Genomic DNA, 27,457 nt, shown 5'->3' with positions numbered 1-27,457 from the left:
ACATTAACATAGAAGTCTCTGTGGAAAGATTTGTTTTCATTTCTATTGGGTAAATACCTAAAGGTAAAATTTCTACATCACATGGCAAGTGTATGTTTAACTTTATAATGATATAATAAAACTGCTTTCCAATGTGGCTATGTTACATTCCATTTCCACGAACAATGTATCAGGATTCTCATTTCTCTATATTCTTGACAGCACTTGGTTTTCTCTGTCTTTATTCATATATTCTGGGTACAAGTCCTTTCTCAGATATATGATTAACATATACTTTCTCAAATTCTCTGGGTTGTCTTTTCTTCTCTCTTACTAGTGTCTTTTGAGGAATAAACATTTAATTTTTAATTTAAAGTCTAATTTACCATTTTCCTTCTATGGATCTTGCTATTGATGTCAAATCTAAGACCTCTTGGCATAACTCAAGAACACAAAGATTTTCTTTGTGTTTTCTCCTAGAAGTTTTATACTTTTAGTGCTTACATTTAAGAATATGATCCATTATGGGTTAATTTTTGTTACTGGTGAAGCAAGAGTTTTAATTCCTTTTTTTGTTTTATTTTGCTTTGCTTTTGGCATAAGTTATCCAAATGTTCCAGAACTGTTTGTTGAAAAAAAAGTCATTTCCCAATACAATTACCTTGGCACTTTTGCCAAAATCAATTAGCCATAATGATGATAAGTATGCCAAAATCATGGACACCTATATATTCCTTATTGTGCATAACAATTATTGAAAAATGCATGTCTTTCACAAGCAGAAGCATGACAATTCATATGCATTCAGTTTGTTCAATAAACAAGCAATTGTTGTATATTTACAATGCAGGAAATTTTGTAAATATAAAAGTAAATGAGACATAGAATCTGCTACCAAAAAAAAAGTTTATAATCTAGATTAGGAAGTGACAAAGGTCTCAAGGGGGCAAACATAAAGTGGAATGAATACTTAGGTAGAAAGAGGTTACCTCTATCTGAGGATACCTGCATAGGTTCCATACAGGCAGTGGCATTAGGGACAGAACTTGACAGATGGGTGGGATTGAATTCTACAGAAATAAGTTGAAGGGCATTTCAAAATGAGGATAAAGCCTGACACAGGCAAGGTGGCAAGAGAGTGGGGAAAGGGGAAAGTGGGGTGATACATAAGAAATATCCAAAAGAAGCAAGATTGTAATATGGAAAATAAATTTGAAAAGGTTAGTCCCACACTAAAGAATTGGATTTTATTTTCTAAGCAATAGGAGCAATGGGAGTTACTTAAGGTTTATGAGCAGAAAGATGTCATGATTGATGCTTATATCTGTGCTAATACAAGTAAAAAACTTAAACATTTACCACCATTTCTAAAATTATTTAATTTCATGTAGGAGATGCTATAATTCAGTTCTTGTTCTAACAGTTTCTGTGCTTACTATTTACCTGATACTGATTAAATTAGAATAAATTATTTAGATTTGAAAATTCTAAGTTCATTCATCTATTCATTCAGCATATATTTATTAAATGTCTTCTATATGCTGGGCACTGGACATGTACTAGTTTAAAAAGAAATATAAAGGTGTATGTTCACACTTCATGAAGTATATTTACATACACATACATAATATACTCACACATCACACATATAGATTTACGTATATTAACTAAATCATAATGATTGTTAAAGAGCAATAGCATCTTATATTTAAATAGGTTTTAAATTTTATTTAAAGCATTGAAATTTTATTTCACATGTACATTAACCTATTTAATCTTCATGAAAGCTATTTTAAGACAGTATTACAGGCCTCACTTTACACATGAGAGTATTAAAGAACACAAAATTAACTTCATACAAGATCATAAAATTAGAAAGTCAATCTGGGTTAGACAGCTCTAACCCAGATCTCTTGATTCTAAACCCGGTACTCTTACCATAGCATGTTAGAGGTTTTAAATTATAAATTTTTCCTAAATTAATATGGAGAAATTTATGTCTGGCCTAATCCATGGCATAATATGCAACACTGAAAAAACTATCCTGTCCATTTTGGTACATGTCTTGGCCACTTTATTCTTCCTACTCAAACAGCCATCCCACACCACTCACACACACACTGCAGAAGAATGCTTAATAAATGCCACTCTGGTCTAATTCTGACTGCTTGGCCCTGTGGGTCACACACAGCACTATCTCACACTCCAAGCAGTAAGGAGAAGATTTGGTGTCTTAAGAGAAAAGTTGTTTGTCAAGAAGTTTTAAAAGCTCAGCTCCAAAGCCCCTCAGGGTAGGAAGAAAAGAAAAAAAGAATTAATTGAGAGCAGAGAAAACCTGGTGAGGTCTGTAAACAGGTCAAAGATTTTTAATTGCTTAAAAACTGTTGAACTTGGCCCTAAAATACATCCTTAATTCAGGAAGGCCAGCCTCAAAGGAGATTCATTCTGGAATCACATATAAGAACCAAGATGTTGAGGTTTAATGCTTCCTAAAAATAAATGATCATTTTTCAAAGCCACAGTCTTGCTGTTGCCATAACACTGTGATTTTAGTTGGTCTTGGAGAATTAGATTTTTCTTTTTAGGTATCCCACTTATGTTTTCTTAGAAACATTTAGAAAATTTCTAGTAATACCAATGGTATTATATTAGAAATTTACTTTAGCATAAAGTTAATGTTTTCACTAAGGAAACATTAAGAGTTCTGCCAGAATCATAAAAGTCTACATGAGAGTTATCACATGCATGCCTTCATTTTGATTCATAGTATTTTGGGATTTCTTAGGAGCAGGAGCCAAATAGCTTAATCTAGATCAAATGGGGAGGAAAATAAATTCCAGACTGCACCTCACATATGGCAAAGAAGCAGAATGCTAAGAAACTACTAAGTGAGAATAGTCCTAGAACATGTATGACACATTGAAAGGCTTAAGAGGAGTGCAGATTCCTGAAAAAAAAAAATAATTTAAACAAAACATTTTTGCATTTTACACTTTTGTGTCTAGAAATTGTGTCTCTTTTTAAAATTAAACTTACGTAATCATAAGGATAACAAAAATAGTAACTAGTTTACTCTCTGGGAAATTAGCATAGCATAATCTCTTGAAAAAATAAGCATATTGGTTTTTTATTTTGAAATAATTATACATTCATAGAAAGATTAAAAAAGAAGTTGAAGAGGTCCCATGCACCTTTTATCCAGCATCCTTTAATTTTAACATCTTGCATAACTATAGTACAAGATCACAAGGAAACTGATACAACCCACAGAGTTGTTTCAGAATTTGCCAGTTGTGCATGCATTTGCATGCGTGTGTTTATATTTGCAGGCAATATTATCACATGTATATATTCAGGTAACAACCATCACAATCAAGATATGGAACAGTTATATCTAAAGATTCCCTTGTGGTGGTTCTTTAAAGCCACATCCACTCTCCCATTTCTAACCTTTTGTGGCAACAATTTGTTTTCTATCTCTGTAGTTTTGTTATTTCAAGAGTGTTATGTAAGTGAAATCATGCAGTATGTAACCTTTTATGATTTTACTGGGCATTATTCTCTAGTGATTTTCAGTAGTTTTTACTTCTTAATTGCTGAGTAGTGTCCCACAGTGCAAATGTACTACACTTTAACCATTCACTCATTAACAGACATGTGGCTATTACCAATCAAATTGCTGTAAACATTCATGGACAGGTTTTTGTTTAGACATATGTCTTCATTTCTCTCAGCTAAATGTCCAAGAGTACAATCAATAGGTCACAATGGTAATCGCATGTGTTAAACTAAATTAAATTTGGCCTAAATCTGCTGCCATATTAAGGGAACCGCAAGCAAACTTAGTATGTAAACAAACTGAAACCTAACTCGAGAATATATTTCTGTAATCAGAATCTACTGTAACGAGAGTCATAGCCAATCACCAGCAGCCAAGCTGCAGCCAATCACAGGCTGCCAACTGATCAGACCATGTGAACATAAGGCAAATGCTGAGCTGTAAACAACCAAGCTGTTTCTATATGTTACTTTCTCTTTCTGTCTATAAATAATGTCTGCCCACATTGTTGGATGGAGTTCTCCAAATCTCTACTGGCTCAGGGTGCTACCCAATTCATGAATTGTTCTTTGCTCGGAGTTTACGTGATTATTTGCTAAACTGAGTTTATCTAAAGTTTTTTCTTTAACACAGGCTGATTTTTATAAGAAACTGCCAAACTATTTTCCATAGCGACTGTACCATTTTACATTTCTACCATCAAAATATGAGTGATCCCGTTTCTCAGAATCCCCATCAGCATCTGGGGCTATCACTGTCTTCTAGCCATTCTGACATGGGCATAGTTATATTTCATTATGGCTTTAATTTTTATTTCCCTAATGTTTAATGGTGTTGAATATTTTTGCATGAGATTATTTGCCATCTGCATACCCTCTTCAGTGAAGTGTCTGCTACTCATTTTCTGACTGGGTCATTTGCATTATTGTTGAGCTTTCAGTTATTTGTGTATTCTAGCTACAAGATATTACAGATATTTATATTTTTGGTCAGATATGTGGCTAGCAAGATTTTCTCCAGCACATAATTTAAAAAAAAAAAAAAAGAAAAGAAAGAAAAGAAAATTGGGAGACTGTTAGATGTGATATGCAATTAAATTATTTCTTCCAGGGAACATGAGAGCCAATCAGCACTCATGAGTTTTTGTCAGAAATACAGAGAACACACAGGAATTTCAGGGTTTGAAAAAATAATAAAGAGCACCTGAGAGTAAGAAATTCCTATCATATTTTGTCATCATTCTCAAGATTAATCTGTGGCCCCATGACTAAAAGCATCAAGCAGCTATGAAAACTTGTCTCTCCATCCAGTTTCTGTGACTGACATTCCATATAACCTCAGAAAGTAGCTCTTTTTCATAGAAATGTGTTTATTCGATATATGAGAATTACATTACTTCTGGGTTTGTATAATACTCTAAATCTAGAGAGAGTAGTATTTCCAAAATTTTTCTTCTGACACAATGAAAATATTACTGGTTCTAATGTATTCTGACTTTGTTACAGTCACTAAAAATAAGCCAACCTGAAATTCTCCAACCCCTGAAATTTTATTTCAAAATGGCATACTAATTCATAAATTTATTTTAAATTTTACCTCAAAATCCGATAACAGAAAAAATATAATTTGAAATTAATATTTTTCTTCAAAAATCATGAAACAAAACTTACTGTTAAAAGGACTAGAAAACAAATATTAAATGCCTTTTAGTACAATTAAAAGAGAGCTTTCATTTTAATTTTTGATAGACAATTTATGCATCAGGAGATTATCAGACATACTAGAAATGACCTGTGATTGTTTTTGACTCTCAAATCAATATCCTCACCACATAAATGCTAACTTTAAGCAAAATTTTATATACGCCATAAAAATGTAGCTTATACATTTTGTTTATATAGCATTTAGTTGAGAAATGGTATGAAATAAACTTGTTTTACATTTACATTCTTGGGTTTTATTTATATGAGTAGTGCTATTGGACATATTCACTATATAAATGCCAGTGAATGATTTTAGAGTGTGTGTAAGTGTATATGAAATTTATTAGGGTGGAAACAGTAGTATGTTTTCAAATAATCGACATAGAATGTCTGAACAGTGAGACATGACATCAGTGTGAGTCAAAACAAAATAGAAGTCCAAGACAACTTTAGAAGAGAGAGAAATCAATTAAAAAGTGTTTAAAAATTGGATGATTCTTGGAACTGGGAACAGGCGTCTGCGCTACTTGGTGACTTGTTGATAAGCAAGTACATGCCTAAAGCTAAGGAAAAAATAATGGTAGTCTGCCACCTAGAGGGCAGTTCAGTCATTTTTAACAGCGTGATATATTTTAATGGCATTGTTCCGGACCCCAGATCCACAGGCACAGAAAACCTTCCCAGCAATTTTAACTTTTGCATTAAAAGGGGGGATTTTTTTCCTTCTGAGAAAGGTTCAAAAAGCTAATCTTTTTAGCTGCCAGGAAGTGAACTGTATTCTGGTGTGTGGAAAGCATAGAAAGGAAGCCGTTGTAAGCTAAAAGCCTAATTTAATGGTTTTCTGTGTCAAGCAGAATTTGGCAAAAAAAAAAAAAAAAAATCCAGAATCAGACATTACATGGAATTGACTTTGAAGATGTGCTTGATCTTGTTAAGGATGAACAAGATTGGAGATCTAGTGTGGCTTGGAGAGGAACTACTATAATGGCCAAACATTGTTATATAGTTTCATTTAAAATCTGAAATGGTAATTTTTTCCTGAGACATCTCTGGATAAGCACTTACAAAATGCTTTTGAAAGGTAATTCTACAAGACAAAATGGTCTTTCTGCACTAAAAAAAAAAATTTTAATCTCATATTTCTAGAAAAATAAATAAGGAATACCACATTATTTACTATAACTTTTCCTGCCTTTTGTTTCTCATTGTTTCAATTATTCAGGTCAAATAAAAGAAATAAGTTGAGATGGACACACGATAAAATTTAATTCAAGGAATGACAATTTAATAAATATTTAAAGCTTATTTCTGTCTCAGTCTACTACTTCTCACCACTAGCAGCCAGCAATCTGTACTCTACAACAGAATACATGTATTCACACAAATTTGACAATTATACAGTGGCAAAACACGTCTAGTGTTTCACCATTTGCAACATTAAGGTGGTTTTTTTTGCTGAAAATTGCTGCTGTAGGCAGTCACTTTAAATATATAACATACAAAACTATAAAACTTTTAGAAAAAACTAGGAAAACATCATCAGGACATAAGGTTAGGTAGAAGAAAAGCTCTTAGACTTGACATGAAAATATGATTCATAAAATAAATGATTCATGAATCGTAAAATAATTTTTTAAATAATTTTAAATTTTTAAATAAATTTATAAATTTATTCATAAAATAAATTGGACATCAAAATTTAAAATTTTGCCCTGTGAAAATCCTGTTAAAAAGATGAAAAGACAAGCTAGAGATTAGAAATAAATATTTACAAATATCTGACAAATAACTAATATCTAGGGTATGTAAAGAACTCTCAAAATTTAACAATTTTTAAAATTTAATTAGAAAATGAGCAATAAACATTTCACCTAAGACGATATACAGAGAGCAACAGAGCACATGAAAATATGTCCAACATTATTAGACTTTAGGGAAATTAAAATTAAAGCCAAAATGAGATATTACCAGTCTATCAGAATGGCAAAACAGGAATAACAATAAATGATTGTAAGGATGCAGAAAACTTTATCTCTTATGATTTTCTTATGAGATAATAATTTGGCCGCTTCTTATAAAAATAAACATGCAACTATATGTAACCCAGCAATTGCACCCTGGGGCACTTATCAGAGAAAACTAAAAATTTATTTTCATGGCAAAATGTGTAAATATTTATAGCAGCTCTATTTGTAAGAACCAAAAAGTGGAAACTACCCAAATGCCTGCTAATGGGTGAATGGTTAAACAAACCATGGTACATCCATACAATGGAATACTACTCAGCAATACAAAAGAATGAACTATTGATGCAGGAAACTTGGATGGATCTCAAGGGAATTATGCTGAATGAAAAAGCCCAATCCCAAAAGTTATGTACTGTGCGATTTCATTCATATAACATTCTTACAATGATAAAATTATAGACATAGAGAAAAGATTAGTAGTTATGAGGGATTAGGGAGTGGAGTGGAGATGGAGGGAGAGTGTGGATAGAAAGGCCAACACGAGGAATCCTTATGGTGACAGAACAGTTCTCCACCCTGACTGTAGTGGTAGTTATGAGAATCTACACATGTGAGAAAATTTGATAAAACCAAAGACATATGCACATATACATGAATATGTGTAAAACTGGTGAAGTCTGAATAAATCTGTGGACTGTACCAATGTCAGTTTCTTGGCTGTGACATTGTAGTATAGTTATGCAATATGTTACCACTGGAAAAAAATGGGTGGAGGGTATATTTCTTACTAATACATTTGCATCCGCAGTTATCTCAAAATTGAAAGTTTAAGAAAAAAGAATAAAAGCAACTAATAAGTTCAATAAAGTGCAGAATATATAAGATATGAAGCAAACTTAATTTTCTCATTAAATATGCAGGAGTTCAGTGGAAAAAGGATGTAGCGAGACTACATGTAACCTACGGTAAATGTATATGTTTGTATATTTTCAACATTATTCTCTGTTAAATCTTTAAAAGTTTTACTCATGAAAATGCAAATGGACTAATTTCTTCGCTTTTCCATATTTGTTGTTAGAAGAATTACTAAAACTGGGCAAAATATTAATAACTCACACAGTAGGGAGGAAGAAATCCAGTATGTAGCAGACACTTCAATAATAGGCCTGAAGTGAGATAGCTATCTATCCTTAGAAAGGACTATTTGCAAGGTGGGCCATTGGATTTCTGGAGTGTTCCTACCATTCTTTAACAGATAAAGGTGATATACTGTACCTAAAATATTCATACAAACAATGTGATGTCTACTGAACACCTGTTTTTCTTCTGGGAGTCTAGAATTTGGGTATGTAGTAAGTAGAGGATATTTAGATGATCAGTCACCAATAAAAGCCCTGGGAACTGAGTCTCTAATGAGCTTCTTGGGTAGACAACATTTCATGTATATTCTCGCAACAGATTGCTGAATGAATTAAGCACATCTTGTGAGACTCCTTTGGGGAGGACCCTTGGAAGCTTGAGCCTGGTTTTCTGTGAACTTTCTCCATGCACCTTTTTCCTTTGCTGGTTTTGCTTTGGATCATTTTACTATAATAAATCTTACCATGGCTATGGCTCTACGCTGAATCTTATTAGTCCTAGTAAATTTTGGAATCTAAGGTAGTGTTGGGGCCCCTTAACCATTTGGATAATAAGAATAAAAAGGAAGAAATGCATTCTGCCTTATGACCTCTAGTTCTCAGTCTAACAGGCCACCCCATCCAGTTTCCAACTTACTATTCTGAAATTATATCACTGGGAAGATTCAAATCAACATTAAAAATCTCTTTGTGTAAATCCTATCAAGGCTGAGCTAGGGATTAAATGGAGCTCCTCTGTATGAATTTTGAAGTAGCTATGCCAACTTTTAACTTCACAGACAAGAAGGCTACTTTATTATTTAAGCACATGGATAAACACAATCTCTCATTCATATCAAAGTTTCCTTTCAAGCACCTTTGACCATCATTTCTCTTATCTCCAATTAGCATAAACTTCACAGAATTTTTTTTTTTGATACAGGGTCTTCCTCTGTCACCCAGGCTGGAATGCAGTGGTATGGTCACCACTCACTGCAACCTCAACCTCCTGGACTTTAGATCCTCCCACCTCAGCCTCCTGAGTAGCTGGTAGCTAGGACTACAGGCACATGCCACCACACCCACTAACTTTTTTCTTTTTTTGGTCTAGACATGGTTTTACCATGTTGCCCAGGCTGGTCATGAACCCCTGGGTTCAAGCAATCCGCCCACTTCATCTTCCCAAAGTGCTGGAATTACAGGCATGAACAACTGTGCCCCATCAGAAATATATTTTTTAAAATAAAGAATAATATATATCTAGAACTGCAGAAACAAATGAATTTTTTATTTGAGGTTGTTTAACTAAAATAAGTGCACAGTAAATAGGAAAAATATATACACAAAATCCTGGTGACCTGAAATAGAGTGATGTAAAGAAAGACTGGCCCATATATTTACCTCATGCGCATCCCAAAACTTGGGGGAAATGACAAATATATTTGAGAATAAATCCAAAAGTGTTGGAAAAACAAGGGTGGGTGTTATCAGCAGATCAGAATCAGATGGGTTGGTTGAGATTGATGGGGAAAAAGAAACAACCATGAAACCTCCTATCCCAGTGCAGGGGAGAAGAGGGGCTGATGGAGATGTTTTCTGACAATCTACCTGGGGATCAACAGTGTCCATATCATGTGCTTTCTGTTCTCTACTGTAGCTTTTCCATGGCAAGTAAGTTCATAAGGCTGACTTCTCTCATCCAGCTTTAACATCAATGAAACAAGCATTTTGTTCTCTATTTAGCTCTTTCATATATTTCTCCTTTACTTCAGAACCTGTAAAGAATGGGTGTGGTCAGCAATCACATGGAGACTCTACCTGTGATTTACACAGTGTCTACCACAGTGTTGCCCTCACAGGAGAAATTTAGCAAATGCTAAATGATTGACCAAAAAAAAATTCCTTGTCAATCTTTCAGAAATGGTCACAATTTAAATTTTACAGGTTAATGCATGTTCTTACTTATTAGTGGGAGCTAAACATTAAGTACTCGTGGGCATAAAGATGGCAACAACAGAAACTGGAGACTTCTGGAGTGGGGGAGGAAGGGAGGGATAGCAAAGTAACAAACCTATATATGCACCTTCTGAATTTAAAATAAAAGTTGAAAAAAAAATGTTATAGGCTGACTTCTCAATATAAATATATAGCTAGGCCTTGGCTTCCAAAAGACTTTTCTAATTTTGTTTTTCTTAGAGGTAGGGTCTCATTATATTGCTCAGGCTGGAGTGCAGTGACCACTCACAGGCACAATCACAGTGCACTATGGCCTCAAACTCCTGGGCTCAAGCAATCCTCCTGCCTCAGCCTCCAAGTAGCTGGGACTACAGGCACATGCCACCACATGCCCAGCTTGCCTACGTTATTTTAAACTTATTAGTTTTATATTGTAAAGACATTACTCTAAAGAATTAAGCAATTTTCTTAATCACAAAATATGGTAATATTAATGGTCCAATTTTTACTTTATTTTACATATGATTCCAATGAAAACAGTTTTACGTATGGTAAAATTTCAAAAAGCCACAAACTCTTAGCAAAGGAAAAAATATTCCTACCTCTAGCCCACACTGTCAATCTTGTTTTTTGTTTGTTTGTTTGTTTTCTTCCTTTCTCTTTTTCAGAAGTCAGTCAACAAATATTTTAGTGTCTTCTATATGGCAGGCTCTATTGAGGCACTGGAGAATGTCACAGAAAGGGAATATCTCTGCTTCAGGAGAGCTTACATGTTAAGGAGAGCGTGTAGGATTAGTTATGGCCTTGAGTATCAAAAACACTAAAAGTTTGAAAAAAAAATTGTAAAATGTGTTTGCAGTTTCAGACTAGTTATGGTGGCTCCATGATTATCAGGCTTACCAAATATTAATGTGATTGTATAGGTTCTGCACTGCACGAGTCTAAAGCGTATCATTCATATCATAGGCATTGTATATTTTAATTAACTATTCTACACAAATGGAAGTATTTATAAGCATACGAACTTCTTAAATGAGGAGAAACATTTCTCTATTCCACACCCTCCTCTTTTAGCTCCCACCTTGTGCTACTTATTCCAGCTCCACAACTCAGCCTACAGGGGAGAAAAGTGTACACTTCCTCCCTTTAAGGGAAATTTCTACAGGTTACATATTTTACCTGTGTTCATATCTCATTAACAGGACTTAGGCACATAACCACACCTAGCTGCAAAAGAGGCTAAAAATATGCTTTTTGTTCTGGGTCGCCATATGTCTAGTAAAGATCAGAAGGTTTTCTGGTTCCTGTCAAAATGCTGAACTAAGCTAGCTGCTATTCTCTCCCCAAAAATAAACCATGGAGAAACTACACATATTTATATACTTATACATAGTAGATAACCAAGTTTTTAAAATTGCATTTCATACTGCACACGAGGAGATCCATATTTCCCTGTGTTGGCTACAGTATCTTTCACAATACTGTGCAAAACACAAGCACTCAATAAATATTTGATGAAAGATTGACCAAACCCACTTCCTTCTGTGCCATGCTAGAAAGAGGAAAATTGGTCTGCTTGATAATTTCTCCATATACTTAAAGATTGACATCTAGTCACCTCTCAAACTTATCTTCTGAAAGAACTAATCTCCTTTTCTTTATCTTTCCTTATTGATTTGGGTCCTGAAATCTTAATTATCTTCTAAGCATTGCTGTAGATTCTTCCACCTTGACCAAATAAACAAATTTGATGAGCCCAAAAGGCAATTAATTGCTCCATAACATAGATTACCAGATTCCATCAACTGTCTACAACAGATTGAATATTCCGTAGGCATTTTTATAGAATCAAAGACCTGGAGGTAGAAATCTTTTACCATGGTTTTAAAAAGCCTATGCATTCAATCAACACTTTTTGCTAAACTCATCCTTAGAATGTATTTGCTTTCACTTTTATTAACGTCCTAAAACAAAGTATCTTTTAGTAATCAGAGCTTTTAGTGCTTTGTCTGAGTTCCCCTTAACAAGCCAGCTGGCAAGTTTCAAACCCCTCGAGAAATCTACAGAGTACACATTTCTATTTCTATTTATTCTTATGCTGTACTTGACTGTGGAATTTCATCTTCCTGATAACTCTTCTACTTGTACTTGGCTAATAACTAATTTAACAAAACCTAAATCTGAGAAGAGATTTAAGGGATCAGGAAAGCTACTTAGCCCCTTGAGTTTGCTGCAGTCCTCTGCCCTAAGAGCTATATTTTCTTGAAAATAGACTGTTCTGCAAGGTGACAGGTTAAAGCCCAGGAGTTCTTAATGTGTGTTTTTTTTTTAAATAAGCTAACTTTAAAGAGAGTTTTGGTGATGGAAAAGCACACTTTTAAAGTCAAAAATCCTCTCTAACCTGCCAACTTTGCATTCATTAATTAATTCATTCATTCATTTTTAGAGTATCTATTGTGTGCCAGGCATCCTTTAAAGCTCTGGGAATACAGTACTAAACAAGAGGTCTTTGCTATCATTGAAATTAAATAAAAATCCAATTATTTTTTAGCTTACTTATTCTTTACAATATGAAATAATACTACTTTAGCTCAAGAAAGAATTTATGCTTTGGTGTGTAAACTTGGTTGCCTGAACTGAAATATAAATATATGCATTGTCAAAAGTACTTTTTTTTCCTTTTCTCTGAGTCATTTATGGCTTTAGTCAATATAAAGTATATAAAGCCAAAGATACAAAACTTCCAATAGAAGTGTTAACAGAATTTTAATTTATCACTTACTTTTCCTACACTTGTAGGAAATAACATTGAAATGGTGAGAATGAGTTCACAGAGCACCTATACACACACCCAACAACAAATTCTTATATCTTTAGAGTATTGTATTTAACTCTGTTGGTGAATGCATAGTTTGAGCTGTAGATGCATATTTTGAACTATACATTTATGCTCATTTGAAGCATTATATCATATTATGATAGCTAGTAGACTGCTTAAGGGCATCCTGTCAAATCTCATTGGTATGTATGTTGAAACATAGATAATAAAAGCAATACTGAATAAGGAGAGTCACAAACATTTTAGTTTGTCAAGTGAAATTATCCAAAAACAAATAAAACGTGGCTAAGGATACATATAAAAACTATAAATATTTAAGGATCACTTGCAACATGCCTTCCTGTGTTCTTTGCACTAAAGAAAATACAACTGCTATTATAAACCCTCATTTGCAAGGTGGCCTTTTTAAACTGTGGTTACCTACTTTCTTATTAACTATAAGAAGCACAGATCCACATATTTAAGCTGAATTTCTTTTGAAGTTTACTACCAACAAATGTAAATAGATTTTGACTTTACCAAATAAAGTCTCACATGATTTCGCAATATTAGCTATGGGTTTGTCATATAGGGCAACATTGTCTTTTAAAAATACAGGAGGGAAAAAGGCTTCTACAGACTGTATTTGTTCATTCTCACACTGCTATAGAGAACTACTGGGTAATTTATAATAAAAGAGGTTTAATCGACTAACATTTCCACAGGCTATACAGAAGCCATGGCTGGAAAGGCCTCAGGAAACTTACATTTGCGATGGAATGTGAAGGGGAAGCAGGCATGGTCTTCACAGGGCCAGAGGAGGAGAAAGAGACAGAGCAAAGGGAAAAGTGCTACACACTTCCAAACAACCAGATCCTGTGAGAACTCTGTCATGAGAATAGTAAAGCGGAAGTTCACCCTCATGATTCAATTACCTCCCACACATGGGAATTACAAATTGACATGAGATTTGGGTGGGGACACAGAGCCAAACCATATGATTCCACTCCTGGCCCCTCCCAAATCTCATGTGCATCTCACATTTCAAAACAAAACCATGCCTTCTCAACAGTCCCCCAGGTCTTAACTCATTTCAGCATCAACTCAAAAGTCAATACAAATTGATTGTTATAATCAATTATACACCAACAAGCTTATCAACCAAGAAGAAACAAATTTCTAGAAACAACCTACCAAGAATGAATCAATAAGAAATAGAAAGCCTGAGCAGACCGATAAAAAAAAGGAAAAATAAAATATAACAAAAAAGATCAGTATTCAAAAATTTCTCAAGAAAGAAAAGCCTAGGACAAGAAAGTTTCACTGATGAATCCTACTAAACATCTAAAGAAGAATCAATTAAATCCTTCTTAAACTTTTCGAAAAATGGAGAAGAAAGAGTACTTCCAAACTTGGTTTATGAGGCCAGCACCAAAGCCAGACAAAGATATCACAAACAAAGAAAACTACAGGCCAATATCTTTGCTGAACATGACCAGAAAATTCCTCAAAAAATATTAGCAAACCACATTTAACAGCATATTAAAATAATTATACACCATGATCAAGTAAGATTTATCCTTGGGATGCATGGTCAACACATTGAAATCAATTAATGTGATAAATGACATTACCAAAATGAAGGAAAAAAAAATGGCACAATCATTACAATAGATGCAGAAAAAGCATTTGGCAAAAATTTTATACCATTTTATCATAAAAAAACACTTAATATATTTGGTATAAAAACTTATAGCTGAGTGTGGTGGCTCATGCCTATAATCCCAGCACTTTGGGAGGCCAAGGCAGGAAAATGACTTGAGACCAGGAGTTTGAGACCAACCTGTGTAACATAGCAAGACTCCATCTCCACAAAAAAACAAAATAAAATAAAATAAGCTGGGCATGGTGTAGTCCTAGATACTCAGGAAGCTGAGGCAGGAAGATCACTTGAGCCTAGGAGTTTGAGGTTGTAGTGAGCTATGATCACACCACTGTGCTCCAGCCTAGGTGACAGCAAGACCCTGCTTCAAAAAAATTTTTAAAAAAGGAACATACCTCAACAGAATAAAGACTATATATGAAAGCCCCAGTTACATCCTACTCAATGGTGAAAAACTGAAAACTTTTCTTCTAAAATCTGGAACAAGGTAAGGATGCCCACTATTGCCATTTCTATTCAACATAGCCCTAAAAATTTTAGCCAGACCAATTAGGTAGGAAAAGAAATAAAAGGCATGTAAATCAAATGGAAGAAATAAAATTATCTCTGTTTGCAGATGACATGTTTTACATGTAGAAAACCCAGAAGACCCCACAAAAAAAAAATGTTAAAACTAATATGAATTTTCAGCAAAGTTGCAAGATACAAACTCAACATACAAAAATCAGTTGCATTTCTATACACTGACAATGAACTATCCAAAAAGGCAATTAAGAAAACAATTCCATTTACAAAATTTTTAAAATACTTAGAAGCAAACTCAACCAAGGAAGTAAAAAATCTCTACTGAAAACTACAAAACATTGAAAAAAGAAATTAAAGCAGATGTAATTAAATTGAAGGACATTCCTATGTTCATTGAAAGGATCGATATTGTTAAAATGTCCACACTATCCACTACCCTGTAGATTCTGTTATCTACAGATTCAATGCATTCCTATTAAAATCCCAATAGAATTTTTACATAATAAGAAAAATAATGCTAAAATTCATAAAAAAAAAAAAAACAGAAAAGATCCTAACCAGCCAAAGCAATTTTGAACCAGAATATAACTGGAAGCATCACACTCCTTGGTCTTAAAGTCTACTACAAAGCTATAATAATCAAAACAGCATGGTACTGTCATAAAAACAGACAGATCAACCAATGGAACAGAATAGAAAGCCCAAAAATAAACTCACACATGTACAGTGAACTGACCTTCAAAAAGAGTGCCAAGAATACACAATGAGAAAAAAAAGTCTCTTTAATAAATGAGGTTGGGTAAATTAGACATATACATGCAAAAGAATAAAATTGGTCTCTTATTTTGCACCATATACAAAATCAACTCAAAACCGATTAAAGATTTAAACATAAATCCTGAAATTATAAAACTTTTCAAATAAAACATAGGATGCAATGGTATGTGCCTGTAATCCAAGCTACTTGGGAGGGTGAGGCAGTAAGTTCACTGGTGTCCAAGAGGTCAAGAGAAGTCTGGGCAACATAGCAAGACCCCATCTCAAAGAAGGAATAAGGAAGGAAAGAAAAAGAAGGAAAGGGAAGGGAAGGGAAGGGAAAGGGAAAGGGAAGGGAAGGGAAGGAAAGGAAAGGAAGAAAGGAAAGGAGGGAAGGGAAGGAAAGAAGGGAAGAGAAAAAGGGAACAGGAAAGGAGAAAGGAAAAAGGGAAGAGGAAAGGAAAAAGGGAAGGGAAAGGCAAAGGGAAGGGAAAGGGAAGGGAAAGGGAAGGGAAAGGGAAAAGGAAAGGGAAAAGGAAAGGGAAAGGGAAAAGGAAAGGGAAAGGGGAAGGGAAGGGAAGGGAAGAGAAAAGAGGCAGGGAGGGAGAGAGGGAGGGAGGTAGAAAACAGAGAAAAACCTTCTGGATATTGGCCCTGGCAATGATTTCTTAGACATGACACCAAAAGCACAAGGAATGAAAACAAAAATACACAAGTGGTATTACATCAAACTAAAAAGCTTCTGTACAGCAAAGGAACTAATCAATAATATGAAAAGGCAACATGAAAGGGGCAGAGCAAGATGGTACAATAGGACTTCTTAATGATCATTCCTCTGCCAAAACATCAATTTAAACAGCTATCCATGCATGAAAATCTTTTACAATAGCTAAGCAAACCAGGTAAGAGATCACAGTACTGGATATAGCATAGAAATGAGAAAAGATGCATTGAAGAGGGTGGGAAAGACAGCTTTATATTACCAATGTCACCTCTCCCTCAATCCCAGGCAGCAGAGCATGTAGAGAAAAAAACCTCCACTCAGGGAAAAAAAAGGGAAGTGAGCAGAGGAGTTTGCCTCGGACCCCAAATCTAGGCCTGCCACAGAAAAACCCAGCATCAGGAAAGCTTTCACAGCCCCAGACTCCAGGCTGATACCTGCAGACTCAGCTTCCAAATCTTCCCTCATGCCAGGCCAGACCCTACAGCCCAGGTTTCAAGCCTGTGTGGCAGACTCAGTCTCCAGGCCACATCACTGCTGGGCCTGCCTCAGCTCCACGGCAGTCTCAGCAGAAGCAGGTTTTGGGTCTACCCCACTGCCATCTTAGGCCCAATGGCCACAAGCTTCAAGCCCACCTCACCATCAGCCTGGCTCCAGCAGACCGAGACTTAAGGCTTGCTCCACTGCCAGCTCAGCCCCAGGAGTCCCATGCTTTGAGCCCACTCACCTGCTGACCCAGATGGCGGCTGACCAGCTAGCCCAAGGGCTCCAGTAGCAAGCCTGCCCATGGTCCACAAGAGACAGTCTGCCCAGAATCCTTGGACAGGCTTACTTGTTGAACTTCCCCAGACAAAGCCAGTCTGTGAAGACTGGAATAAATACCTGTTTCTTCAGATACACAGACACCAAGACATACAGCAAAGATAAAGAATATTGAGGGAAACGTGACATTATCAAAGGGACAAACTAAAGTACCAGGGACTAACCCTAAAGAGATGGAGATGTACAAACTGACAAAAAATTCAAGAAAAGGCAACCTATGGAATTAGAGAAAATATTTGCAAACCATATATCTGACAAAGAGTTAATACTGAAAATATATAAGGAGCTCAAACAGCTCAATAGCAAAAAAAAAAAAAAACAGAAAACTCAATTTTTTATTTTATTTTATTTTATTTTTATTTTTTTGAGACAGAGTCTCAGTCCATTACCCAGGCTGGAATGCAATGCCACAATCTCAGCTCACTACAACCTCCAACTCCTGGGTTCAAACAATTCTCCTGCCTCAGCCTCCTGGTTAGCTGGGACTACAGGCATGTGCCACCACATCTGGCTAATTTTTTTATTTTTAGTAGAGATGGGGTTTCACCATGTTGGCCAGGCTGGCCTTGAACTCCTGACCTCAAGTGATCCACCTGCCTTGGCCTCCCAAAGTGGTGGGGTTACAGGCATGAGCCCCCACATCTGGCCAGAAAACCCAATTTTAAAAATAGACTAAGAACTTAAATAGACATTTAGTCTATGGCCAATAGGTAATGGGGCCAATAGGTAATGAAAAACTGCTTAATATCACTAGTCATTGGAGAAATGCAAATAGAAGCCACAATGAGATACTACTTCACACCTGGTAGGATAGCTATTTTCAAAAAAAATTATATATATATATATATATATATATATACACACACACATATATACATATATAATTTATATGTATACACATATACATATATGTATACGTGTATATACACATATACATATATGTATACGTGTATATACACATATATGTATACGTGTATATACACATATATGTGTACGTGTATATACACATATATGTATACGTGTATATATACATATATGTATACATATACATATACGCATATATGTACATATACATATACGCATATATGTACATATACATGTATGCATATATGTACATATACATGTATGCATATATGTATATATACATATATGCATACGTGTATATGTATTATACATGCATATATACATATATACATGTGTATACATATGTGTGTATATGTATACTTGTATATACACATGTGTGTATACATGTATATATACATGTATATACATACATATATACATGTATACACATATACACATATATACATGTATACACATATACACATGTATACATGTATACATGTATATATACATATATAATATATAATATACATATAACATATACATATAATAATATATGTATATATAATACATATATACATATATATTATTTTTTTTGAAAATAGCTATCCTACCAACAATATATAAATGTTGGCAAGAGGCAGACCATACAAAGAACGTTTTTACACTGTTAGTGGAGGTATAAATTGTTTCTATGGAAAAATACTGTAAAGGTCCCTCAAAAAATTTAAAATAGAAATATATGATCCAGCAATCCTACTTCTGGGTATATTTTCAAAGGGATTGAAATCAGGATTTCAAAGAGATAGCCACACTCCCATGTTCACTGCCACACTATTCACAATAGCCAAGATATGGAAGCAACCTAAATTCCCACCAACAGATGAACGGATAAAGAAAATGTTGTATGTTCATATAATGGGATATTATTCAGCCTTTAAAAAGGAAGAAAATCCTGCCATTTGTGGCAACTTAGAATAATCTGGTGGACATTATGCTAAGCAAAAGGAACCAGACACAGAAGGACAAGTACTATATGATACCAATTACATGATGAATCTGGTCAGAAAGAAAACACAATTACTGGCAAAATTCCCTTGCTGAATGGCAATATGGAATAACACTTAATGGAAAGTACACCCCACATGCATGCTAGAAGACATTTCACTTTAGAGCTGGATAAAGCCATTCACATAAGCAAAGCTTAAACCATTTCTTCACATATGCAGTAGGCATTTATGAGAAAACTATGGGGGTTTTTTTGTTGCTGAAAACTCATGATACAGTAGACGAAATACTTTTTACATTGGTTAATGATTACTTTGCATATTAAAATAAAATAGAAAAAGATAAAATATGTCGTGATTGCTACTAACAGAGTAGCATATACGAATGCAGCAATAAACAGTGTAGCTAATCAAATTAAAAAGCTTGCTTCTTAATGCCAATTACTACACTCCATTAATCACAGACAACAGTTGATTTTGCCTCCTAATCTTGATTCAACATTGAAAGAAATGGTAAAAAAGTGAATGCAGTTATATTGTGCCCCTAAGCATAAGTATTTTAAGGCTGCCTAATAAAAAATTTAAAAAATAGTAATGTGCAATCCTGCTTTCTTCTGCCAGGTCCTGCTGGTCATTAAGAGAAAAGGTGTGCACACAGGTTGGGCAATAAGAGAATCAAACAGTTCTCCACCAGCCATTAACACCAGGGTACATATATCAGTAATGAATTCCGTGTCTTGAAGAGCCTAAAATTTATAACCTCTGAGTAGAAAAAATAATAATATTGAGGCTAAGATATGATAAGAAGGCTAGACTAAAAAGAAAAGTATTTATTCATCAGAAAAAATAACAAATGACATGTTATTGTGCATATTTTTAAAATCCCTTCAAAATGCTTCTAAAAACATTATAAAATGCTTTCCAGAGTCAAATACATTCAGCTCTGGGTTAGGAAGCACTTTACTATTATCCTGTAAATTTAAAAAAAAAAAAAAAGAACAGAGTTCAGGTGTGAGTGATATACTCATTGTCTAGTCACTTAGCATAGAACTGAAAGTTTCCATTCAGGTATAGAAAACAACCTGACAGTCAATTTCTGCCATAAATGGTGCCCTTCTAAGTTAATTTTTCTAATTTTCTAGTAATATGGAGTAAGAAAAACTGTGCCTGGTACATTGATTTATTGGCCACAATACTTCACTTCTCTCACATCCAACACCCTTGCTGTGACATCATAACTGGGGGAGGAGATTGGATAATATATTCTTAGCCCTTAGTTTGGGGCTTGACTATGTGATTTGTTTTGGTCAGTGAGATATCAGCAGGCATGACACAAGTAAGAGTGTGATATGCGCTTGCCTGGGTCAGACTGTCTTCTTTGCATCTCTGCCATCTTCACAAGGAGAAAAATGTCACACTAACCTGCTGATCAAAAAATGAGGGACACATCAGAAGAGCAATCTCAGCTCACAGGAAGACTAGCACCTGAAGCACATGCAGATGCACAAACTTGTGAGCAAAAGAAAGGCTTACTTTGCTATCACACTGAGATGATCTGATTGCTATGCACCATTATTGAGGAGAGACTTCACTAATGAAAATTTTCAACTGCAATAGCTTTAAATTCTGGCTATGGCTCATCAAGCAGAAGTAGATATTTTGCTTGATTAAAAACAGCATAATCTTTTTAACTGATATAAAACTATTATTATCAACAATATTTTTAACTTGCCTGATTTTATTGCTTTTAAATTGTGTTAAAATTTTTTAATTCACCTTGTTGTTTCCTATATGAGCTGAAAGCCCATTAAGTAGTTCATGATTGCTCATAATATATGAAACGCTGAACTGAAAACTTATGTCAAATACAGTATACTGTAAACAGTATTAAAATTAAGTACCTTGAACTGCTAAGTTAGCAAAAATTCATTTACATATACACATATACACATACACGCATACACACACACACACAGAGTCCTTAAATGGTTAGGGGGGTAAAATTTCAGGTTTTCTCTTGTGCATATATTATTCCTATTTAATGCAGTATATTAATCTTACTCATGTGTAGACAACCTATTTTTACATAAAACACGTCCTAAACAATTCAATTATTCCCTGGAAATCATGAAAGCAATCAAGTTTCCGTAACTGTAACTGCCACTAGGACAATATTTTTCTTCTTTTCTCCATATCTGCTTTAGTGGCTAAAAATATGACTGAATCTATTCTATCCACCAAGTGAGCCAAATTGGCTCTGACGGCTCAGATACTTTGCGAAAGGCACTTGATGTGACCATACGGGATACTGATAACAACTAGAGTAACAGTAGACATTTCAGATACTTTATTTTTTTCTGTATTTTTACATTATTCCTGATGTATCTGAAACCATGGCAAATGTTCAGGCAGCTTAATTGTTTTATAAAGATTTGTGTAAAATCTAGAGACTATGAAATTATTTTACAGATCCCATTGTTTTGTTATTTTTAATAGGAATTATATTTGTAAGGAAATGTGACAGGAGCAAGAATCAGGCTTTAAATTTTTTTAATCCCTATTGTGTGAATATTCTAAAATATATTTTATAGTTAAAATAAAAGTTAGCATTTTAAGAGATAGACAGCAACACAATAATAATGGGGGGTTTCAATATCCCACTGACAGCACTGGACAGATCATCAAGACAGAAAGTCAACAAAGAAACAATGAACTCAAATTACACCCTACAACAAATGGACTTAACAGATATTTACAGAGCATTCTACCCAACAACTGCAGAATATACATCCTATTAATTAGCACATGGAACATACTCCAAGATAGGACATATGATAGGCCACAAAACAAGTCTCAATACATTTAAGAAAACTGAAATGATATCAATTATTCTCTCAGACCACAGTGGAATAAAATTGAAAATCAACTCCAAAGGAACTCTTAAAACCATGCAAATACATGAAAATTAAATAACCTGCTCCTGAATGATCTTTGGGTCAAAAATGAAATCAAAATGGAAATTAAAAACTTATTTAAACTAAACAATAATAGTGACACAAACTATCAAAACCTCTGGGATACAGCAAAAGTAAGTGCTAAGAGGAAAGTTCATAGCCTTATCAAGAAGTCTGAAAGAGTACAAATAGACAACCTAAGGTCACACCTCAAGGAACTAAAGAAAAAAGAACAAACTAAACCCAAACCCAGTGGAAAAAAAGAAATAACCAAGATCAGAGCAAAACTAAATAAAAATGAAGCGAAACAAAAGATAATAAAAGGCTTGTTCTTTGAAAAGATAAATGAAATTGAAAAACCCTTAGTGAGATTAACAAGAAAGAAGAGAAAAGACCCAAATAAGTTCAATTAGAAACAAAACAGGAGCCTTACAACCAATACCACAGAAATACAAAAGATCATTCAAGGCCACTATGAACACCTTTATGCACACAAACTAAAAATCCTGGAGGAGATGGATAAATTCCTGGAAAAATACAACCCTCCTAGATTAAACCAGGAAGAAATAAAAACTCTGAACAGACCAATAACAAGTGGCAACATTGAAATAGTAATTAAAAAAATTGCCAACAAATAATGTCCAGGACCAGACAGATTCACAGCTGAATTATATCAGGCATTCAAAGAAGAATCGGTACTAATCCTATTGACACTAGGCTACAAGATAGAGATTCCTCCCTAAATCATTCTATGGAGGCAGTGTCACCCTAATACCAAAACCAGAAATGAACATAACAAAAAACGAAAACTACAGACCAGTATCCCTGATGAACATAGATGCAAAAATTCTCAACAAAATACTGTCTAGCCAAATCCAACAGCATATCAAAAAGATAATCCACCATGATCAAGTGAGTTTCATACCAGGGATGCAGGGATGGTTTAACACCCACAAGTCAACAAATGTGATACACCATATAAACAGAATTAAAAACAAACAAAAAAAATCACATCATCTCAATAGATGCAGAAAAAGCATTTGACAAAATCCAGCATCCTTTTGTGATTAAAACCCTTAGCAAAATCAGTATAGAAGAGACAAGCTTAAGGTAAGAAAAGCAATCCATGAAAATCCCACAGCCAACATTATACTGAACAGGAAAATGTTGAAAGCATTCCCCCTGAGAACTGGAACAAGACAAGGATGTCCACTTTTACCACTTACATTCAACATAGTACCTGAAGTCCTAGCCAGAGCAATCAGACAAGAGAAAGAAATAAAGAGCATCCAAATCTGTAAAGAGTAAGTCAAACTGTTGCTGTTCACCAATGATATGATCATATACCTAGAAAAGCCTAAGACTAATCCAAAAAGCTCCTAGAACTGATAAATGAATTCAGCAAAGTTTCAGGATACAAAATTAATGTACACAAATCAGTAGCTCTGCTATACACCAACAGTGACCAAGCTGAGAATCAAATCAAGAACTCAATCCATTTTACAATAGCCACACACACACACACACACACACACACACACACACACGAAGTACTTAGGAATACACCTAACCAAGGAGGTGAAAGACCTCTACAAGGAAAACTACAAAACACTGCTGAGGGAAATCATAGATGACAAAAACAAATGGAAACACCATCCCATGCTCATGGATGGGTAGAATCAGTATTTTGAAAATGACCATACTGCCAAAAGCAATCTACAAATTCAATGCAATTCCCATCAAAATACTTCACAAACTAGAAAAAAAAATCCCAAAATTCATATGGAACCAAAAAAGAGCCTGCATAGCCAAAACAAGACTAAGCGAAAAGAACAAATATGGAGGCATCACATTACCTGATTTCAAACTATACTACAAGATGATAGTTACCAAAACAGCATGGTACTTGTATAAAAAATAGGCATGTAGACCAATGGAACAGAATAGAGAACCCAGAAATAAAGGCAAATACTTACAGCCAACTGAACTTCAACGAAGCAAAGAAAAACATAAAGTGGGGAAAGGACACCCTATTCAACAAATGGTGCTGGGATAATTGGCAAGCCACATGAAGATGAATGAAACTGAATCCTCGTCTCTCATCTTATACAAAAATCAATTCAAGATAGATCAAAGACTTAAATCTAAGACCTGAAACCATAAAAATTCTAGAAGATAACATTGGGTAAACTCTTCTAGATATTGACTTAGGCAAAGACTTCATGACCAAGAACCCAAAAGCAAATGCAACCAAAACAAAGATAAATAGATGGGACTTAATTTAACTAAAAGGCTTCTGCATAGCAAAAGAAATAATCAGCAGAGTATACAGACAACCCACAGAGTGGGAGAAAATCTTTACAATCTATACATTCAACAAAGGACTAATATCCAGAATCTACAAGGAAGTCAAACAAATCAGCAAGAAAAAACCAATCCCATCAAAAAGTGGGCTAAGGATATGAATAGACAGTTCTCAAAAGAAGATATACAAATGGCTAACAAACATATGAAAAGATGCTCAAAATAACGAATTATCAGGGAAATGCAAATGAAAATCACAATGCAATACTACCTTACTCCTGCAAGAATGACTATAATCAAAAAACCAAAAAATAATAGATGTTGTCAGGGATGCGATGAAAAGGGAACACTTCTACACTGCTGGTGGGAATGTAAACTAGTACAACCACTATGGAAAACAGTGTGGAGATTCCTTAAAGAACTAAAAGTAGACCTACCATTTGATCCAGCAATCCCACTACTGGGTATGTACCTAGAGGAAAAGAAGTTATTATACAAAAAAGATACTTGCATATGCATGTTATAGCAGCACAATTCACAATTTCACAAAACACATGAAATCAGCCCAAATCCCCATCAATCAATGAGTGCATAAAGAAAATGTGGTACATATATACTACAGAATACTATTCATACATAAAAAGGAATGAAATAATGGCATTCACAGAAACATGGATGGAGTTAGAGACCATTATTCTAAGTAAAGTAACTCAGGAATGGAAAACCAAACATCGTAGGTTTTCACTTATAAGCAGGAGCTAAGCTACAAGGACGCAGTCATAAGAATGATACAATGGACTTCAGGGATTCAGGGGAAAGGGTGGGAAGTGGGTGAGGAATGAAAAACTACACATTGGATGCAGTGTACACTGCTTGGGTGATGGGTGCACCAAAACTTCAGAAATCACCACTAAAGAACTTACACATGTAACCAAATACCACCTGTTCTCCTAAATCTATTGAAATGTTAAAAATAAGTAAATAATAAAATTCTTTAAAAATTAGCATTTTAAATGTTACAAATCTAGTATTTGTTTTGGAAAAACTATAACTCATTATCATCTTTATTGAAGCACTATTTACAATAGCCAAAATATGGAATCAACCTAAATGCCCATAAATGAATGAATGGATAAAGAAAATGTGGTGTATATATGTATACACACACACACAAACACACACACACACACACAATGGACTACTATTCAGCCATAAAATAAAATTTTGTCATTTGCAGTAACATGGATGGAAATCGAGGTCATTGTGAAATAAGGTCATAAGTGAAATAAACCAGGCTCAGAAAGACAAATATTGCATGTTCTTACTTATGTGGGAGCTTAAAAAATAAGTGGATCTCATGGATGTAGAGACTAGAATGACACTTACCAGAGACTGGGAAAGATAGAATGAAGACGATAATGAAGAGAGGTTAGTTAATGGGTGCAAAAATACAGTTAGATAGAAGGAATAAGTTCTAGTGATCAATAGTACAGTAGGGTGACTACAGTTAACAAGAATTTGTTGTATATTTCAAAATAGCCAGAAGAGATTTGGAATGTTCCTCACACAAATAAATGATAAATGTTTGAGGTGATGAATATCTTAATTACCCTGATTAGATCACTACACATTGAATATGCATGTATCGTATGCCACATGTATACCATAAATATGTACAATTATTACATACCAACAAAAACATATATATATAAAACTCGAAGTCTGATCTCAGACATATCCTTCATTAAATTTAGTAAATCATCTCCAGAATTTATTCAACTGTATCCGTGACCCTGACTTACCCAACACTTACATTTGTTGCTGCTGTTGTTGGAAGTGCTGGTAGGGTGAAGTTTTTAATCAATAAGAGAGGGCAAAAACTCAGGACAATTCAAATTATTTTAATCTTTGTTACTGTGATACATATTCTCAAGTTCAGAAGACTTCTAAAACAAATTGATTCATGATTCTTTGTTAATCAAATATGTATAACAATAAAAATGTGTTTTATTGAGATATATAGATACAGCTAGATATGGATAAAGATTATAGATATAGACTGCTATAGATATAGATAGATATACAGCAGGTTCTCTAATAACAACATTTCCTTCAATGTTGTTTATAACATTGATGAAAAATAATAATTGCTTCCCTGTCAGAACCACTGCCTGTGTGGTTTGCACATCTTCACCACGTCTGTGTAGGTTTTCTCTGAGTGCTCCAGTTTCCTCCCACAGCCCAAAGATGTGCACATGGGGTTAACTGGCCCAGAATGAGTGAATGTGGGTGTGTGTGTGAGTGCACCCTGTGATGAGATGGCATCGTGTCCAGGGCTGCTTCCCACCTTCCACCCTGAGCCCATGGGATAGGCTCCAGCCACCGGTAACCTTGAACTGGAATAAGCAGGTTGGAAATGAATGCGTTCAAATCGTTGTAAAATAAAAATCTGTAAAGGATACAATATTCATACAAATGCATGACACTAAAACGATGTGGTAGGAAAGTGCTCAGAGAACCTACCATATTTGTGATTGTTTTTGAACTTCAAGGTGGGAGGAAGTGCTCCCTACAATTTTCACTTGTCAAGCATTTATTTCCTGATTTAATCCACCACCACAATCACTCCCACTCACTGATTCGTGAAAAATTGGGAAAATGATCATGTTACTTGGTTTTATTAACTGTCTTTCAATGTATGTAAAGCTCACATGTATTTCAATGCTTAATATTAGAAGTGGTTTGGGTCTTAGTTTTGAAGT

General features: G+C 34.6%; 1 long non-coding RNA gene across 1 annotated transcript in view; it reads left to right on the top strand.

The window, feature by feature from the left end:
- The window catches only part of LOC129533079 (uncharacterized), a 106,807-nt gene that overhangs the window by 7,438 nt on the left and 71,912 nt on the right, over nucleotides 1–27,457 (top strand). Inside the window, exon 2 of the long non-coding RNA XR_008679108.1 lies at nucleotides 20,059–20,145. This is a non-coding gene — a long non-coding RNA (uncharacterized lncRNA). The remainder of the gene's footprint in view (nucleotides 1–20,058; nucleotides 20,146–27,457) is intronic.

This window comes from Gorilla gorilla, chromosome 3, assembly GCF_029281585.2.
Source record: "Gorilla gorilla gorilla isolate KB3781 chromosome 3, NHGRI_mGorGor1-v2.1_pri, whole genome shotgun sequence".
NCBI lineage: Eukaryota > Metazoa > Chordata > Mammalia > Primates > Hominidae > Gorilla > Gorilla gorilla.
The sequence above is the reverse complement of the archived record's forward strand: the minus strand, read 5'-3'. Positions and strand labels throughout refer to the sequence as shown.